The sequence below is a fragment of the Galeopterus variegatus genome, unplaced genomic scaffold (genome assembly GCF_000696425.1).
Source record: "Galeopterus variegatus unplaced genomic scaffold, G_variegatus-3.0.2 Scaffold900, whole genome shotgun sequence".
Taxonomy (NCBI): domain Eukaryota; kingdom Metazoa; phylum Chordata; class Mammalia; order Dermoptera; family Cynocephalidae; genus Galeopterus; species Galeopterus variegatus.
The window spans coordinates 116,528-134,647 of NW_007727011.1; the positions used below are offsets into that span (position 1 = coordinate 116,528).

At 36.4% G+C, this 18,120-nt stretch overlaps 1 protein-coding gene and 1 pseudogene across 3 annotated transcripts in view; one reads left to right on the forward strand and one right to left on the reverse strand.

Moving 5' to 3' along the window:
- Positions 1-18,120, reverse strand: part of PDGFC (platelet derived growth factor C) — a 242,926-nt gene that overhangs the window by 22,988 nt on the left and 201,818 nt on the right. The window lies entirely within an intron of this gene.
- Positions 4,940-6,395, forward strand: LOC103590949 (annotated as a pseudogene).

Here is an 18,120-nt window from a genome sequence, read left to right on the forward strand (position 1 = left end):
AAAAAAAAAAAAAAAAAAAAAAAAAAAAAAAAAAAAAAAAAAAAAAATTCCCCCCCCCCCCCCCCCCCGAGTGCCAGCACTTTAAGATTGAAGTTCTCAAAAGACGTCAGTGCTACCACAGAGCCGGCTAATTGTTGGCTGGTGAGTCAGTCACAGAATACAAAGGGTTTTCCACTTCCTAGGTAAAATTGTGGATTATAAGAGTCAAAGAATACACAGAGTCACAGAATACACAGAGTTTTCCACTTCCTAGGTAAAATTGTGGATTGTAAGTAATAATCTATATTGAAAACTAAAATTCCATGGGATGACTAAATAACACAGTCCCAAGAAAATTTTCCACAGTAGCATCTGTGGGAAGCCAAAATTAAGGGGTTTTTCTACCAAGATTTGAAAAATTATTCCTCTGAATCAAAAAATGTGACAGGCCACGAAAAGCTGAAATATATAGCAGCTGCAAGTGTTTGACAACAAAGTATCACGTGACTTTTTTCCTAATCTTACTATATTGAATGCTGTGGATTTGCTGTTAAGTATGCAAGAAATGACTGATAGTGAGAAACTTCAAATGAAAGAGAATGTAAATTTAGAACTGTTTAGAAGGGAAACACACCTTCACTGCAAAATTTGAAATAATAGGTACCTCAAAGCAGAATCCCTGAAGACACTTTCTTACAGAAATTTCTCCCATAGTACAATATTTATTCAGTGTATCACAGCCATTAAGGGAAATCTGTGGAATGTTTTGTGGAAAAACTAGCTTAAGAAGAGTGGCTATAATGGTAGACATTTTCAATTATAGGTTCAATAAATTTAATAGTCAGATAAGACACTAAACCTCATTCTAATTTTGTACAGGACTTGAGTGGAAAAACTTTATTTTGGGTATGAAACAATGGTACATAGTTATTTATTTTAAAATGGCTTGACAGTGTAAAAGAGTATAAATTAGTAGTTGAAACTGAGATGGTAATAAAACAATCCCTCAGAGAATTGCTTTGAAGGAAAAAAATGAGATTATCCAATGGAAGTAGTCAGAATGTATGTAAAAGTCACCAACAACTGCCCACATGGCTGCCTCTAATGGTCCATTTTCTCAGTTTTCACCCTAGTTGACCTATGGGCAGAAAGTGGCTTTCAACGCTCTAAGCTCTGCAGGGTTTCTTCCTAACTGGCTAGATGCTTTGCCTTAGCTCTGTTTGCTTATTCTTCCGGCTTACTTTTCTTCTATACTCTGGAGTATCCAAAGACTCACTGCTTAGACTTCTTCTATTTTCTGTCTACTTTCTTTCCTTTAGTAATCTCCTATAGTTCAAAGCATTAAATGTGATTTACATGCTGACTACCTACAAATTCCTATTTCTAATCTGCACTTTTTCTTTTTCTTTTTTACTGTTTCAGAAAATAGCTACTGCATAACTTGGAGTTATCCTTTGCTCTTCTCCTCTGTCTACGCCCTACATCCCACATCAAGTTATCTTGGCTCTACCTTCAGGCTATGTCTAGAATTTGACCACTTCTCCATTGCTACCACTTTATAATACAAGCCATCACCTGAAATAGTCTTCTAACTCGTCTGCCTGTTTTTGCCTTTTCCTTCGTTACTTGAATTAAAAAATAGAACTTTACATATTCTACCACAAATGGTGGATAGGGTGCCAGTAAAAATACCAATTATTTATACATTTTTAGAAATATATCTTCTTTTAAAAGTCAGACTTGGTAAAACTGGCCATTAATCATTTTGTAGATTATTTGCAGTGGAACCCAATGGAAGGGGTTTGTACAGATTTCATAAAACTCAGTTTACCCACTGAATGAAACCTACATTCATCCTCCCCTGGGGTACATTCAATCTGGTCTGCTGATGATGCAGTAAACACTCTCTCCTTCAGCACAGGAGAGCCGTGACCGCCAGCCGTAGACGACCAAGTGTTTCTCTAAATTACATGGTGAACCCTCATTTACGTGTATGTCTGTAGGGATAAATGTTCAAAGCATGGATGATATCACCTACGTAGGAAAACTTCTGTAAAAATTAAGTAAGATAGTATAATTGAAAAATTTAATAAATAAGCACTATATATACTTAGGAATTATCATATACACTATTTTTGTATTTAATTATCCAAGTTGCTCCAAATTTGCCAAGCTAAACAATTATTTTTAAAACCTTAGTTCATGGTTTACATTGGTTTGTGCTGTATGGAGTGGCATTCCTATTCAGTCAGTTTTCAATTGTATCTCCGCCCAGCATTCTTGTTAAACTGACATGGCAGATCAGAACTTGTCCTGCCCCACAGGGAAAATCCTTGAACAAACTTCTTTCTCTGCTAAAACATTACATTCTGTGGCTGTTCTAGGGAAAGAAATGTGCATTTCACAACAACAAGTTCAGTAAATGCAAGTCTAAGTATGTTTATGACCATGAATAGCTCTATGCCAAGGAACTTAAAAAAAAAAGTAAAATAATATTCTTAGCTCACATCTCTTATATCAGTTTTCTAAATTCATATTCCTTGCCTACAAAGTCTTAGTATGAAACGAAACAAATAAAAACCCCACCAAAAATGCAGTGAGGTCAGGCGCACTGTGTAACTGTTATCTTAATTACAGTGTATATCACTGTAGTGAAACAAACTTCTATAAAGTCACTAGTTAACATGTAGTTCTCATTTCAAAAATGGAAGAAAATATGAGTCACAATTATTTTATCAAGTGCTAAGTCATTTCTTTTTATATCTTTTAATCACTCTGTGACGTTCCTATTATGCCATAAAGTCTTCAATGCTCATCCACAGATCTGAACACTTGCAAAAACTACAAGTGCAAACAGTTATATGTTCTTTCATGTTCGTCACTACGCTAAAATGAAATTGTGCCAAATGGTCAGAATTCTGGGCAGGTTGGCAAAATCACCGAAGACAACAAAGAACATGGAATATTTTTGTGAAAAGGTGCTGCCATCACTCCAAACACACCTGTTGATAGAAGCAAGATACGGATTTGAAATGGGGGCAGATACAAAGTTATATCATTTAACAAACTGTATTATACTCCTATTACGTTCTCACACTGAGGTGATGACATTGAATACATAGCCATTGTGAAATTCTTATCTTTTGAAGGATAAGTTGTGTCCCTTCGGTAATGACTACAACAGAGATGCTGTTAAGGTACGTGTGCTGTGAGAGCAATTAATTCCGCCTTGAATAATTAAGGAGGGGATATGCAGAAGAGGTAGAAATTAATCTAAAGCTTAGAGAATAAGAAACTTACTTCAGTGCCCCCCCCCCACCTGCAGGGATTACTTTCTAAGACTTCCAGTAGATTCCTGAAACCACAAATAGTGGTGAACTCTACGTATACCCTGTTGTGCTCTACATACATACCTATGATATAGTTTAATTTATAAATTAGGCACAGTAAGAGATTAACAACCATAACTAAGAATAAAATAGTACAAGTAAAATAAAAGTTGCTTGAACACAGGCACTGTGATCCCAGGAGGGTTGATCTGTTAACCAACAGGGCTGCTACATGACTAAGGGGCAGGGAGCACCCAGCGTTGGTCTGCTGGGAAAGGGATGATTCACATGCAGGGGGATGGAATGGAATGGTTGGAGATTTCATCATGCTACTCAAGATGGTGTGCAATTGAAGACTTGTGAATTGTTTATTTCTGTAATTTTCCATTTAATATTTTCAGACCATGGTTGACTGTGGGCAACTGAAACCACAGAAAGCAAAACCATGGTTAAGCAGGGACTGCTGTATATAGATTAGGAGGGAGAAATACTACTGATATTTACAAAGGACTTGAATTAGGAAAAAGAATGGTGTTGGGTGAAAAGTAAGAAATGTATGGCAAAAGCATTGTTCTTGGGTAGGAGAGCAGATGATGGGAGGGGAGGCTGCAAAAGTAAACTGGAGTCTGGTTAGGAAGGCTTGGTGTGTGCCAAGCTATGAAATCTGGACTTAATCACAAAGCAGTGGGAGAGCCAAAAGAGATTTTGATGAAGGGGATACAATCGAGTTTATTTTTTGGTTTCCACTTCTATTAAATGAGAAGGTGTTCTAGGTTGGGAGAAGGGGGTGTGTGGACTCTGTGAGAGCCATAGACAAGCTGTGGAATTTGAACCTTTGTTTGTGCTTGGTGCCCTCTGTCGGTAACTGCCCTTCTCCTTTCTCCTTCATATGACGAATCCCTACTCATCAATAATGACTCAACTCCTCTTTCCCTTCCTAGATACCATCCCTAAGCTAGTTGACCTTTCTGATCTTAGATCATTCTGCTCCTATCTCTAGCACTGTGTTGAACTGAAATCATTGCACATCTCTCTCCCAATTGCTTGCAAGTTCTTTCAGGGGAGGAGCCAAATCTTATGTCTTCTGGATAATTTTGACCCCTAATAGTTTTCAGGATCTGGCATGAAAATATTATTTTTATTTTTACTTATTTGGGGGTGGCTGGCCATTAAGGGGATCTGAACCCCTAGACCTTGGTGTTAAAGGCTGTGCTCTAACCAACTGAGCTAGCTGGACAGCCCTTTGGCATAAAAATATTAGAGAAATGCTAAGTATACTTTATGAACTGACAGATCACTACCACTGAGGAAAGAAAATAGAGAGAAAAGTATAAAGGACATGACCATGGAAGGATCAACAGGAGTTAGTGGCTGATGGGATGAGGAGTAAGGAAAAGAAGGGACATGCTTGATATCAAGTGTTTCTAGCTGAAGAGAATGGGTTGACAGTGACATAATTATCTAGCATAGACAAAATTGGTATGAATGAAAGAAGAGAAAAGTTCAGGTTGGGTCATTTTAGGTAGAGGAGTATTGACATGGATGCATCCAATGGACAACTGCAGATTTTTCCCTGGCATTCCATACAGAGGACTGGTTCAGTACAGAGGCTGATAGTCATCAACGTATAAATGTTAAAGCCAAGGGACAAGAGTACAAATGAAATGAGAAGAGAAGGTAATCAAGGACAGGAAATGTGGATTTCCCAATATTTAGACTGCATACCAAGGCACAGGAGCCACCAGCACTGGTGCCTAAAATACATCAACCTAAGGGACTGGAAGAGAACCTCGAGGTGTTAGTGATTTTGCCGTGGATTTCCCAATATTTAGACTGCATACCAAGGCACAGGAGCCACCAGCACCGGTGCCTAAAATACATCAACCTAAGGGACTGGAAGAGAACCTCGAGGTGTTAGTGATTTTGCAGCCAAAAGAGAAGAGAGTTTTGAGAAGTGGAGGTGGACAGCAACATTAAAGTGATGGAAAGACCAAGAAGAAAGAGGAGTAAAAATCAGCCACTGTGGCTATTCAGCAGGTGGTCTTCTGTACCCTGAGGGATGGAAAAGTTTCACTGAAGTAGGCAAGAAGCAGGGCCTTTTTAAAAAAGTGTAAATGGAGAAAGTAAGTAAAACTTTCATTAAGTTTGGCAATGAGAAAAAAGAAGAAAGAATAATGAACTTACAGGAAAGACGATTAGAAAAAAACTTAATATAATAAGCAGATAAATCTGCATGTATTTGCAATTAGAAAAAAGAGGCCCAATGAACAAAAGGAATGTGAAGGCAGAGGAGAGTTAATGATACACTGTAGGTAAAGATAGGGCAAGAATACTTTTCTCATAAACTGTATAGAAGATTAAGATGTCACAGAATTTCTGAAGGACAATTCAGTATTTTCCACAAACCTTAAAAATGCCTATTTTCAGAGTCAGGCGTGTAAACCAGCTGGAGCAGCGACCCAGAGAGAGATGCTGGCTGCGGGGACCCGGTGACAGCATGAGAGGTACTAGGTTTTGACAAGTTTGCATCATTCGTGAATATAAGCTAGTCGTTCTTGGCTCAGGAGGTGTAGGAAAGTCTGCTCTGACTGTACAGTTTGTTCAAGGAAGTCTTGTTGAAAAATATGATCCTATGATAGAAGATTCTTACAGAAAGCAAGTTAAAGTAGATGCACAACAGTGTACACTTGACATCTTGGATACTGTAGGAATGGAACAATTTACAGTAATGAGGGATTTGTACATGAAAAATGGACAAGGCTTTGCATTAGTTTATTCCATCACAGCACTGTCCACATTTAATGATTTATAAGATCTGAGAGAACAGATTCTTCGAGTTAAAGATACTGATGATGTTCCAATGATTCTGGTTGGTAATAAGTGTGACTTGGAAGATGAAAGAGTTGTAGGAAAGGAACAAGGTCAAAATCTGGCAAGACAGCAAAATCAAAAATAGATGTTAATGAGATCTTTTATGACCTAGTGCGGCAAATTAACAGAAAAACTGCAGTGCCTGGGAAGGCCCACAAAAAGTCAACATGTCAGCTGCTTTAATATACTAAATGCATTGTAGCTCTGAGCTAGGTCTGAAGAACTATTGCCCAATTCAACAGTGCCAGCATTCCAACTTTGTTAGACCTACCAACATCTTAAATGGACTTCCCTGTGGTGGTACCCTTTACGAGGCAGATGAAAGCTACCATATCAGTTTGCACATTCTAATCACTTTCCAGTATCACAAGAGAGATTTTTACTTATATAATAATCTTAGAGTATGCAACTGGTAAAACTAGAGGCCACATCCAGTATTACTGCTAAGAGACATTCTTCATCCACCAATGTTGTACATGTATGAAAATGGTGTACTGTATACTTTAACATGCCCCATACTTTGTATTCGAGAGTACAATAATGTAAATCCTAAAAGCACCACTATTTTAGCATAATAAAAGAAAGTCCAAAGAGCTCCTATATAGACTATTCCAGAGAATTTCGCTTCTTTGATACTTGTAGCTTATTGTAATTTATTTTTAAGAAATTCAAGGTTATTATCATTGTATTGTACAAAATAAGCACTTTAATTAACACAGCTATTTAGTTTTTTAAAACATTTTTTACAAACCTGTGGAGACACTGATCATTTCTTTAAAATACAATAATCATTTCAGTATAATGTCTTAGATTAAAGACGCTGCCTTTAATATCTATTGGGAAGGAAATATCCAGACTTTTCAAATCTCTTTTTATGTTTCCTTTTTTGTTTACATAGGGAACAATGTTTACAGTTGTGTGTACAGCGGGAGTCTACAACAAGAAGTGTATACTTTCAAACAATTTTTTAATGATTTAACAATTTTTGTAAATCATTTTCAGGCTTCTGCAGCTGTAGATTCTCACTGTGAATCCCTTGCTTGTTCATGCATAAGGGTATTTGCAATACCAAATATACAAGTTTAGTATTTTTGCCTGTTAGGGATTGTTTCACATGTGTAATGTTTTGGTTGAGATGTTAAGTGGTGGACGAGTACTGTGGATGTGAATGTGGGAAGTAATTTTAATCATGTGTAATTGGTCACAAGGCCTAATTTGCAGTAACTATTGCTGTTTTATTTAACAATGCCTTGTTGCTTTGTATGCATTGACATTTGGGTGTAAAGATAGTATGTCTATCCAACAGGGAGCCACAGTTTTTAAATTGACCAACCTGACGTTACAACTACTTTAAAGTGGCCAAATGTAAACTAAAAGCCTTAATTAAAGTGGTGCAATTTTGTATAACTTTAGCATCAGTAGTTCAATAAATTTGGATTGCCATGCAAAAAAAAATGCTTATTTTCTCAGATCTTATAATTCCATATTCAGAATTTTATCCTAAGGTAATAACCAGAGGTACAATCCAAAGATATTCATTGTAGCATAATTAATAGAGAAGAGTAAAAATAAAATACAATAAAAACTTAAATGTTCATAACTAGAAGATTGTTAAATAAATAATTATACTGTATGCATAAACAATATTCCATTATACTCTCAATAATTTTTCATGTGCATGGGAACAAAGTAGAAATGAGTCTATGATTGCCCCTGTGAGCTAAACTATAAAGCAAACAAAATTATTTACATCCTGCACAGGCAGAGACCAAAGAACAACCAGGCTAAGATCATGTTGTTCCTAGCAAAATAATCTTGAAATGGAGCAAAGGGGTGATTGGACACCTTTGACGGTACAAGTGAGAGGAGCTGTGAGTGACTCTAAAAAGTGTAACACTCATGTATTTACAGAAGGTAAAAATGCTGGCAAGCAGAATCAACTCACTCGATTACTTAAGTAATGAGTATTTTCTGTATGTAGAGTCTAATGCCTGGATTTGGCAGGTCTAGAATACTCCAGAGATGCACAGTCAGAGTAAAATTGAATAAAGTTCAAGGTCGATTGGTAAACATCTTCCCACATTCTTTTCTTTGCCTTGCTGTTTACCCTGCCCTTCTATTCTGCCAAGCTTTGCCTTAAGTGTCCAGTGTTCTGGAATCATCTCTTTGTCCCTAACCCCTACACCTTGCTGATTTCACATAGCGTATTTTGAAATTAACACATGTTTACCCTATAGATAAATAGGTACATTCATAACCACACTAATAGGCTCTTGATTACCTAGGATCATTTACATGATATATATTCATATGATTATTGAACAAATACATACTGAGCACCTAATATGTAGGCCAGGCATTATTCTAGGTGCTGAGAATGGAGCAGTGAACAGAAGATATAAATGTCTTTTCCCTTCAAGAGTTTATATTCCAGTGGGGAGAAACAGATCATAAACAAATTAAATAAAACATACAGAATGTTAGATGGTGAAATGTATAGAAAAATGTAAAGCAGGGAGGGGTAAGAAAGAAAGAGATGGCCGCAGTGAGAAAGTGATGTTCAAGCAAAACTTAAGGGAGTTGAGGGTATGTCACGTGACTATGCAAGGAAGACCATCCCAGGCATACAGAGTAGCAGGGCAAATGATCTGAGGCAGATGGTACGTCTGGTAAATTGAATTCAAGGGATAGCAAGGAGAGGACGCTGCAGCTGGACTGAAGGTTGGAGACAGCAGGAGCCCAGATTACAAGGGGACACTGTAGGCCAATGTAAGGATTAAGAATTTACTCTGGGTGAGTTGGGAGTACAGTTGCCAGATAAAATACAGGATGATCAGTTCGGATAAATTTCAGATTTTTAAAATTTCAGGTTAGCAATGAATGATATTTTTAATATAAGCATGGTCCAAAAGTTACAAAACCATTCATTGTTTAACTGAAATTCATGTACAAAACTGGGTGTCTGTGTTTTCATTTGCTCGCTCTGACAACCCTAGCTAGGAGTCACTGGAGAGTTTCAAGCAAAGGAGTGATATCATCTGACCTGTGTTTGAAAAGGATCATACTCTCCGTTGTGTAAACAGACTGCAGGAAGGCAAAGGAGGAAACAGGAAGCCCACCTAGGAAGTAGTTCCAATAATCCAAATGGAAAGGTTGAGGAGGCAGCCATAGTCTCCGTTGTGTAAACAGACTGCAGGAAGGCAAAGGTGGAAACAGGAAGCCCACCTAGGAAGTAGTTCCAATAATCCAAATGGAAAGGTTGAGGAGGCAGGTGGATATTCAAGAGAGGATTTCAGGTAAGATGTATGGGGTCAATACATAAATTTGGAAGCCAATGGTTTGTAGATAGTACTAAGGGCAATGAGATTGGGTGAGATTGTGAAATGAGTGTTGATTAGGAAGAGGGGAGTGCCATGGTTATATGATGGTCTTGATTTAAAAGGGGACTGACCCTATGGACACTCAGAATTCCAGGTGACAGTGAGGAAGAGGAATCAGTGAAGGGGACTGAGAAGGAACAGCTGGACAGGTGGGTGGAAAAGGGGGAGAGTGTGACGATCTGGAAACCAAATGAGAAAGTGTCCAGTGGGAGGAAGGAAAGGTCAGTTGTGCCAACCACTGATGATAGGTCTGATAAGATGCAGACTGAGAACTGTCCACTGGATTTTGCAATATGTGGTCATCAGAGACCTTAATAAGTGCAATTTGGGTAAGGTGGTGGGGGCAAAAGGGGACAACTGTGCGTTTACGAGAGAATAAGAGGAGAGTAACTGGAGGCAGCAAACACAAAAGAACAGTTCTGAGGAGCTGCTGACGAGGACAGCAGACAACACAGTGGTGGTTTGATGGGGATATTGGATTAAGAGAAGCACATTAAGAGGTGAGAAATAATAGCAGATTTGTATGCTGAGGGAAATGAAAGAAGGCCAGAAAAAAGACAAAGAACAAGATGGTGCAGGAGAGGGAAGAGAGCATGGGAGCAGCCCTGAGTAGACAAGAGCTGGAAGAGCTGGAATAAGGAAGGCACCCAGATTTCACCCTCGGTTGCAGGAAGGAAAGTCAGGTGTTCAGTCACAGACGAGACAGGTGGGTAAAGAGCACGGGGGGAGCTTGTGGAAGTCCTTTTCTGGTTGCTTGTACCCATTCTCCTTGTGGATTTAAAAAAACAAACATCATCTGAGAGTGAAGGTGGGAGAATGATGCTGGGGGGAGCTTGTGGAAGTCCTTTTCTGGTTGCTTGTACTCATTCTCCTTGTGGATTTAAAAAAACAAACATCATCTGAGAGTGAAGGTGGGAGAATGATGCTTGAATTTTGAAGAGAGAGAAGAAAATGTAAAATCACAGTCACAGCAGGAAAGAGAATATACACAAAGTCACTGTGACTGTCCAGCAGCACAATGGAATATTTGAATCTAAGGTAAATCTAATTTCAGTTAGAATGACAACAGGATTTCACTCGTGGACACCATTCATGATGGGGGGACATAATTTGTGGTTGGGTATTTCCAGAATTTTCTTAAATCAAGTGTGCTGGCCAGTAATGTCAGACAAGGAGTCACAGATAAAGAATTAAATGAGAGAAAGGCTGTGGTGATGAACACAAAGAAAAAAGCATGGAGCAAACACTGAGGGCAAAGGAAGACAAATAAATGGAACAGCTCAGCGAAGAATTCCCGGGGCCATTAGAGAATCTCCAGAACCTCCAGAGGATTCTAACATCAACAGTAACTCAGCATGTTGTTGCCGAGGCCCTTTAAGAACTTGACTGTGAGAGATTGAAAGAGAGTCTGTAATAGCCTATTTTAGAGATTTTTGAAGACAAGGGAATACAAAAATTTGTTATAATTAATTAAAGAGTTAAATTTCAATATCAGAAACTCTGTGGGGCCAAAAAACCTTACTTGAATTGAGCACACTTGGCTAATTGTCTTCACAGTAAATTCAATTAACGGTACTTCCTATTCAGTGTGAGAAAATGCTGAAATTAAAATTCGAATCTTAATCATATTCCAACCAGTTAGCCTCAAAGAAGAGCATTTGGTTAAAAACATTAATTTCATGAGGGACTTGAAACTTTCAATATAAGCAGTACTTTCAGAGAAATCACATTTTTAAAGAGGACTATTTAAGTCTGATAATATGAATATTCATGCAATAAAAATTGTGCCTTTTTAAAAACATTTTCCAGAAATGGTTACTTTAAAATAATTTATCTTTCTAAATGCCTTCCTTATTCACTGAGGCAGAAATACTTCCTGGCATCGGATGATTTTATGGAGAACATTATGGAAATAATTATATAGTAGTACCAGGAAAACTGCGGTTTTAATGCACTGATCAACTGTGGTTTTAGTTTATGCTACTGCTACTCATAGTCTAGGAAGTAGTTAGTTTTGTTCTTGGGTTTAGATTACCGAATTATATAATTGTTGACATTGGGCTAACCTCTTTCTTTTTGTTGTTGTTATTCAGAGCCCGGTGTAATCCTGCATCAATTGGGCAAAGCAGTTTCTCAGTGAAATTTGGAAACACTTTAGTTTTATTGAATCCACTGCTACAACCTGAAAGCATTTATTTCCTGTGCTAGCCAGACTGGATGAAGTTGGTAAGATGTGAGGTTTTCTCTTTAACCAAATGGAGAGTGCAAAGAGAAAAACTTATGTATTTTAAATAGCTCTCCAGAAAAAATAGGTTTTTCTGATTTCACTAAGTAGTAATACGCAAAATAAGAGTGAAGCCTGTAATACTTCACTTGAAACTCTGTACTCTGAGATGGTAAATGATGCACATATTTGCTTTTGGAATTGTTTATATAAAATTTTACATGAGACAGAGACTCAAAAATATCTATGGGGGGGTGGGGTGGGGAGTGTTCAAAGGCTGCATATAATTACAAAATATTTTATGAATACCAGCTAGAAGGCTATGAACATTTTTTACGATCTGCATGTGTATATATGTGTACACACACACACACACACCATCAAGCACCACATGAGCTGCTCTTATCGAAAATTAGGTCACTTGAGGTATGGCTGCCAAAACCAAGACACTGAAGCAGCTGAGGGTAGTGAAGAATCTCCTAAAGAATAGCTTAAAGAAGTGAAGAATTTATAGGGCATCGCTAAAAATTAGAAAGGATACTTTGAAGCAATGTAGTACCGTGGAAAGAACATGGAATTTTCAATCAGAAGACCTGGGCATGAAACTTGGATCCACACTTATTATTTGTGGGTGTGATCATTGGAAATCACTTATTTTCTATGTGTTTTAGAAGATTTATCTGTAAAACAAAGATAATAATACATAAGCTACTTAATTTACTAGGTTCTTGTGAAGCTCAAATAAAATAATGTGCATAAATATATTTTCTAAGGTAATAAGGAAGTATGCATTATTAGTAATGGGGAAGGTCATAAACTTATTGCTTGTAGTTTCAAAGGAAAGATTGGACCCAGTAGGAGGAAGATAAGAGAAGAAAGATTTTTGCTTAGTACAAGAAAGAAATTTCTAAAAACAATACTGGTTAAAAATGGAGTGGCCGCAAGAGCTAAGAGACAATGAATTTGCAAATTTTGTATCAAAGTCGCAAAGTCATTTGCTTGGGAGGAACAAGGATTGTGGATGAAATAGAAGATATGCAGAATAATTTAAAGGTTTCTTCCAAGTTTGAAACTTTTATGAATTTGGGTAGAGTGAAAATATTCAAATATTAACAATACAGAGAGAATCTTCCCCCTAAACTGGCTACAAGGATCCATTGTTGTGGCTATTGCAAATTCTATCCACCAATAATTTTCTAAATAAAAATATTAGCTTCAAGATGTAATCACAGGAATTTATACCAATTACTTATTGAGATTTTTCTCATCATAATTACCAACATGTTAATGCATGTGAAAGTACTATGTAGTTTGAAAGGCATGATACAAACTTAGGTATAGCTATTATGACGCTACACTAAGAACTGGGTAATCTAATGATTTCACTTCCTCCTGAGACACAGGGTGGGAACTTGGATACTTTTTATTACTTTATATGACCTGAAACATTTTTTCTGTATCACTTTTAAATTTTACATCCTATGTAAGCATCAATTTCATGTCTCGAAGGTACCAGTGATTTTTCAGGCAAACCACCAAGGATTTTTCCTAGGATCAATATTTATACTGGGCACAGGGCTGCTGCTGTCTGGTTTTGGCCTTTAGGAATTTGGTTTACCACAATACAATGCAAAGGTTGGCATTTTTCCAGCCAGGGCTACTTAATGACTTTGTGCCGTTTGCTGCCATAGGAACATTTGTCTATGCCACCATAACATGCATGAGAGATGTATTTATCATTCACTGATTCCCTTAAAATTTTGGAGTGCTTATTATGTGCTAAGCACTTTCCTATGAAGTGAAAATACAGTAATGAGTAAGAAAGTCTCTGATCTTAAGGCATTTAGATAAGCTGCACTCATTCCTGCAAAAAACTACAACTATTATTGTTTATGTTCAATTTATTATGCATTTATTAGGAACGTGGAAGTTCAAAAATGACTGTGCTGAGTAAGTTAAGAGGCATTAAAAATGAATTTCTTTTAATCAAGAATATAGTAATAACAGCTCTAGGAAATCAAGAAATAAAATAGATGAAATAATGTAAAGACTGTACCAAATCACTTAATAATAAAAAAGGGTTATAATTCCATATAATTGATTCACATGTTAAGAGGGTGAAAAAGCTGCCAGACAAAGCAGTGTAAACACAGCTTTTATACAAAGTATAATGTCTTAAAACAAATTTTTACATGTTTCTTCAGCTTTCTACAGGTTACTTATTTAGTTTTAATTATTTAGCATTATGTATAACCCAATGAAATTGCTCTAAAAATAATAATAGAATATGTTGGTATTGGTAACTTTATACAGACATAATATAAAGGCATGTCTTAAAACGTATTAAAAACATGTACTAACTGAGTAATACATATAGGTGTGGTAGCAGCAGTGCCAACATCCCTGCCTAGGATGGGCCTGAAAGACTAATCTCCAATTGGCTGTGAACTTTCACATATATTTTGGGAAAGCTTGGAAAGTTTGATATAACTAATGAAATCCTCCCATTTATTATTCATGGAGATCAAAAGGGATATATAAAAAGCAGTTTCACCAGGTTAACATCTGTAAAAATTTTCTTTCAATCTTAAGGGTCCAAGGGAAAGACCTAGCATCTCTGTCTATTGTTAAAATAAATATGACAACAAACTGAAATTCTTAATGTTCTCAAAAGTATAGCACTGGGAATGGGTGGGTGGATAGAAAAGTGATTAAAGAAATATTAGTATCTGTATGACTTACAATTTTGATAAAATAGAATACAGATTTCACTGGAGCTACAATCCAAATATATAAAGGAAAATACAATTGTTTTAATACAATGTAATCATAATATGCATAAAATGAGCAGCATATTAGAGGTACACTTGAGTCAATTTGGAATTGAGGAAAAACCTAAAAGTCACATTCCATGTAAAATCACAGAGAAGATTTTTAAAAACAAAAACAGACATGTTGAAAACAGAAAACAGAAAAGCAGGGAAACAGATAAGCATGCATGAGCAGAGAAATGTTTTGAAACTCCAGCATTTCACAAGCAAAATGTCTTAATTGAGTGACAAGTTATTTCTACCAAAAGTGCATTATCTTCAGGCAGAAATGCCATTAATACACAAAGACAAATACTACGAAAGGCCCCATTCCATGTAGTGTGCATAGTTCAGGAAGCCTACAGCTTTGTCTAAACAATGAATGACTGTGGTTTCCAAAACCTTTAATCTGTGTTTCCAATTATATCACAGAAAGCACAGAAAACACATTTCATACTCCCACATTATATATGTACTACCATGAGATAGTTATCTATAAGGTCCCGTCTTTGGTTTAACTGCAGACTTAAAGATAGCTGGAGGGCATGCAGGAAAACCTTTCCTTCACCTGTGCTTGTCACCACCAACACCAAACAGTTATGGGGGAGGGGTAAATTCGGGATTGTTGACTCAGAAATCACTAACTGAACCCTAAATCCCTTTGTTAAAAGATTGATGAGTTCTTCAAATATAAGTGGTAGAGCGAACTAAACCAATAGTATGTCACTTCAACAAGCTGTCTATTTTAAATCATATAGTACATGTAGGCATTCAATAAATAGTTCCTATCAGCATTAGGGTAATAGTAAAATTCTGAAAAGCAAGCATCAAGGATAAGTTCTTAAATGGAGTAAGTCTTGAATAGGTGTTGAGTGAAGACCTTGACTCTAGAATTTCTAAAATACATTCACCAAGGTCAAGAAGTTATAATGGAAAGTATTTTTTAATATCAATTTTGGGGATTGTAAGAAGGAATTTTTACATATTTTCGTATATTTTTCCAGAAAGGCAAGTAAAACAGCCAAGGATAAATACATACAAATGATACATCTTCTACAATCTAGGTCAGATTTTTCAAACTCAACTTGTGACATATTTAGCAGAGTTGTGAAATCAATCGAATGCATCATGACCAGCATTCTTAAAAAAAAAAGAAAAGAAAAAGAAAATGTAACAGTGATTTCAGATATTAAGGTTACGTATTACATACATATCACATTTTACTTTATTTTTAATTTTTATTGAAATACAATTGATTGTACATATCTGTGGGGTACTGCATTGAATATCAATACCTGTGTGCAATATGTGATGCTCAAATCAGGAAAATTAGTATATTCAACATTACAAAATGTAATCATTTTTTGTGGCCCTTCACCAATGTATATCACGTTTTAAAATGTGATCATGTGTATAAGCATGATCATACTTTAAAATTTTTCCTTATGGTGGGGTCTTAGTCAGAAAATTTTTAAAATACCTATTTAGGGGACAATGGCTTAGAATCAGAACATGTCAGTAAATTTGACCTTAAAATAAAGGTAACACTTATCTGTTGGCTACTGCATGCCAAACACTGAGCATTTGATTATTTAATACAAGGCAGAAACTTTCATTATTTATATTTTGTGGGTAAGAAAACTTGCCCTGGGTTATATAGGTAGATTAGTGGAAGGAAGGGAATTTGAGCCAGACATGAAGCATGCTAAAACCACAAGAACACAATCCCCCTGCAGGGAGGACTCAGTAAGGAATCTTGGCCAAGTTCAATAACGAGGAGCTACTGACAGCTTAGTAGCACCCAAGGCCTTAGAGGAATAAATACTATTGTTAACATGGATGATGTAGTTTGTATCATAAAACATTGTTATAACCAAGCACCCATGACTTTGTGTTATGTGTGGGTTATGGCAGCTTGTAAGGAAAATAAACCTAAGCTTACTTTAAATTGTGTTTCTTAGCTTGACTTGTTCATAGCCTTAGGGTTGCTGATACTTTTGGGAAAGCTGAACCAGCTTAGCTGCTTACAGCTTATGCATTCAACCACTCTTTTTCCTTAAATCAGAGCATACTCAACATTAGAAGAACATGCTGTATATTAGGAAGTAGAATATGTGATTTGAACTAAAGAGTTGTTTTAACTTAAAAAAGAATTTAAAAACTTTACAGCTTATGCATTCAACCACTCTTTTTCCTTAAATCAGAGCATACTCAACATTAGAAGAACATGCTGTATATCAGGAAGTAGAATATGTGATTTGAACTAAAGAGTTGTTTTAACTTAAAAAAGAATTTAAAAACAAAAAAGCTTGGCTTTTTCCTTAAGAAGCATTAAGTTGGTGAAGTATAGACAAAATTTTGAAATACTAACTTTCAAAATAACATTAAGTCAAGAATTAGTCTAGGATAAGGGAACAATTTAGAAAAAGCAAAAAAGAAAGAGAAAAAGAAGGAAAGAGAAAAAGGGGGAGGGAGAGAACTCTGCTGCTTCTTTCCTTGGTGAATATCTAATATGAACAATTTAGAAAAAGCAAAAAAGAAAGAGAAAAAGAAGGAAAGAGAAAGAGAAAAAGGGGGAGGGAGAGAACTCTGCTGCTTCTTTCCTTGGTGAATATCTAATATTTTTCATAAACCCTTTTGCTTTTTATTAATAAGATAAAAATATATTTATACTTCATCTGAACTTCTAAGTAAAGGATCTTGCATTAATAGAAAACTCACAACTTCAAACTCTCAGTATCCTCCAGGTACTCATTCTATTATCGGCAGTTTTAAAAATAAAAAAGCTAAATCATAGGAAAAATTATAGAAGAGAACAAAAATGTATTAAATGTTTGCCAGGCATATTGTTAGTTACTTTGATACACGTACCAAGACACAATCACCAGTTATGTTTTTATTGCCCACATGCATTTGATTTACAATTTTCCAATGGCACAAGATCGCAGAGTATCAGTATGGAAACTGAACAAAGGACAAAGACAACAGTCATTATACTAACTGTCCTTCAATTAACTGACCTGTTTAACCACCTTGCCTATGCATAGAAAGCATGGTGATCGATGATACCCAGAAGTCACTGAAGGCTACTGCCTATCATAATGCCTTCTGCTTCTACCAGATAAATGTTACACTTACCAAGAGACAGTTTTATTTGTTCCCAAAACTATTTATATCAGTAGTCCTTATTATTGTAATTATTAAGTTATTTAAATATTATGTAACCCAATCAAATATGAGTTGGTGCCTCTTTGAAAACACATAAATGCTTTGTAAGAACTCCACATAAGATGAGTTGCTATAAAAAATTGCTGTTAAATTAGGTTTGAGACATATAACTGTAAAATATAAGAGGAAAAACCTCATACAATCCTACAGGAATTCTGCATTTAGATTGCTCTAAAAGATATCGTTGGGTTCTCATTTTTTCTTAAAGAAACTAAAGCTGGGGCCGGCCCGGTGGCGCAGTGGATAAGTGCGCCGCTTGGGAAGCGCAGCGGCGCTCCCGCCCGAGGGTTCGGATCCCA